The following is a 2,785-nucleotide window of genomic DNA, read 5'->3' on the forward strand; positions in this document are numbered from 1 at the left end:
CGGAGACACTAAAAGCACCATAGTAGAACACAGATGAAGCTTCTATGATGATGTAATAGCCAGTAAGAAGTAGTACAATTCAAGTTTTAGGTATCGATTATTGACTTTTTAGATGGCTTTGGTGCCTTGGACATGAGGTAGGACCTTAAGATTCTGCGTGAAAGGAGGATTAGCAGCCGCGTTTGATGGGAGAATGTGAATAGTGTTCATATGTAGTAAAAACCTGTGAAATCCGTCCGTTTTCGTCATTTGTTATCGAATTGACTTAAAGCCCGATCGTCACATTGGCCGCTCTTCTCTCTGAAACGGTTGTACTTATCGTCTGCAAAGCTATGTCGCGTGCTGCGGTATGCGGAGACAATAAAATCACCATAGTAGAATACAGATGAAGCGTCTAAGTTGATGTAATAGCCAGTAAGAAGTAGTACAATTCAAGTTTTAGGTATCGATTATTGACTTCTTAGCTGGCTTTGGTGCCTTGGACATGAGCTAGGTCCTTAAGATACGGCATGAAAGGAGGACTAGCAGCCGAGTTGCACGGGAGAATGTGAAAAGTGTTCATTTGTAGTAAAAACCTGAGAAATCCGTCCGTTTTCGTTATTTGTTATCGAATCGACTTAAAGCCAGAACGTCACATTGGCCGCTCTTCTCTCTGAAACGGTTCTACTTATCGTCTGCAAAGCTATGTCGCGTGCTGCGGTATGCGGAGACACTAAAAGCACCATAGTAGAACACAGATGAAGCTTCTAAGTAGATGTAATAGCCAGTAAGAAGTAGTACAATTCAAGTTTTAGGTACTGATTATTTACTTTTTAGCTGGCTTTGGTGCCTTCGACATGAGCTAGGACCTTAAGATTCTGCATGAAAGGAGGACTAGCAGCCGAGTTGCACGGGAGAATGTGAAAAGTGTTCATATGTAGTAAAAACCTGAGAAATCCGTCCGTTTTCGTCATTTGTTATCGAATCGACTTAAAGCCAGATCGTCACATTGGCCGCTCTTCTCTCTGAAACGGTTGTACTTATCGTCTGCAAAGCTATGTCGTATGCTGCGGTAGGCGGAGACACTGAAACCACCACAGTAGAACACAGATGAAGCTTCTAATTTGATGTAATAGCCAGTAAGAAGTAGTACAATTCAATTTTAGATATCGATTATTGACTTTTTAGGTGGCTTTGATGCCTTGGACATGAGGTAGGACCTTAAGAATCTGCATGAAAGGAGGACTAGCAGCCGAGTTGCAGGGAAGAATGTGAAAAGTGTTCATATGTAGTAAAAACCTGAGAAATCCGTCCGTTTTCGTCATTTGTTATCGAATCGACTTAAAGCCAGATCGTCACATTGGCCGCTCTTCTCTCTGAAACGGTTATACTTATCGTCTGCAAAGCTATGTCGCGTGCTGCGGTATGCGGAGACAATAAAATCACCATAGTAGAATACAGATGAAGCTTCTAAGTTGATGTAATAGCCAGTAAGAAGTAGTACAATTCAAGTTTTAGGTATCGATTATTGACTTCTTAGCCGGCTTTGGTGCCTTGGACATGAGCCATGAGCTAGGACCTTAAGATTCTGCATGAAAGGAGGACTAGCAGCCGAGTTGCACGGGAGAATGTGAAAAGTGTTCATATGTAGTAAAAACCTGAGAAATCCGTCCGTTTTCGTCATTTGTTATCGAATCGACTTAAAGCCAGATCGTCACATTGGCCGCTCTTCTCTCTGAAACGGTTGTACTTATCGTCTGCAAAGCTATGTCGCGTGCTGCGGTATGCGGAGACTCTAAAAGCACCATAGTAGAACACAGATGAAGCTTCTAAGTTGATGTAATAGCCAGTAAGAAGTACTACAACTCCAGTTTTAGGTACTGATTATTTACTTTTTAGCTGGCTTTGGAGCCTTGGACATGAGCTAGGACCTTAAGATTCTGCATGAAAGGAGGACTAGCAGCCGAGTTGCACGGGAGAATGTGAAATGTGTTCATATGTAGTAAAAACCTGAGAAATCTGTCCGTTTTCGTCATTTGTTATCGAATCGACTTAAAGCCCGATCGTCACATTGGCCGCTCTTATCTCTGAAACGGTTGTACTTATCGCCTGCAAAGCTATGTCGCGTGATGCGGTATGCGGAGACACTAAAAGCACCATAGTAGAACATAGATGAAGCTTCTAAGTTGATGTAATAGCCAGTAAGAAGTAGTACAATTCAAGTTTTAGGTATCGATTATTGACTTTTAGCTGGCTTTGGTGCCTTGGACATGAGCTAGGACCTTAAGATTCTGCATGAAAGGAGGACTAGCGGCCGCGTTGTACGAGAGAATGTGAAATGTGTTCATATGTAGTAAAAACCTGAGAAATCCGTCCGTTTTCGTCATTTGTTATCGAATCGACTTAAAGCCAGATCGTCACATTGGCCGCTCTTCTCTCTGAAACGGTTGTACTTATCGTCTGCAAAGCTATGTCGCGTGCTGCGGTATGCGGAGACTCTAAAAGCACCATAGTAGAACTCAGATGAAGCTTCTAAGTTGATGTAATAGCCAGTAAGAAGTAGTACAACTCAAGTTTTATGTACTGATTATTTACTTTTTAGCTGGCTTTGGAGCCTTGGACATGAGCTAGGACCTTAAGATTCTGCATGAAAGGAGGACTAGCAGCCGCGTTGCACGGGAGAATGTGAAATGTGTTCATATGTAGTAAAAACCTGAGAAATCCGTCCGTTTTCGTCATTTGTTATCGAATCGACTTAAAGCCCGATCGTCACATTGGCCGCTCTTATCTCTGAAACGGTTGTACT

The sequence above is a fragment of the Schistocerca gregaria genome, unplaced genomic scaffold, assembly GCF_023897955.1.
Source record: "Schistocerca gregaria isolate iqSchGreg1 unplaced genomic scaffold, iqSchGreg1.2 ptg000387l, whole genome shotgun sequence".
In the NCBI taxonomy this organism is placed as follows: Eukaryota; Metazoa; Arthropoda; class Insecta; order Orthoptera; family Acrididae; genus Schistocerca; species Schistocerca gregaria.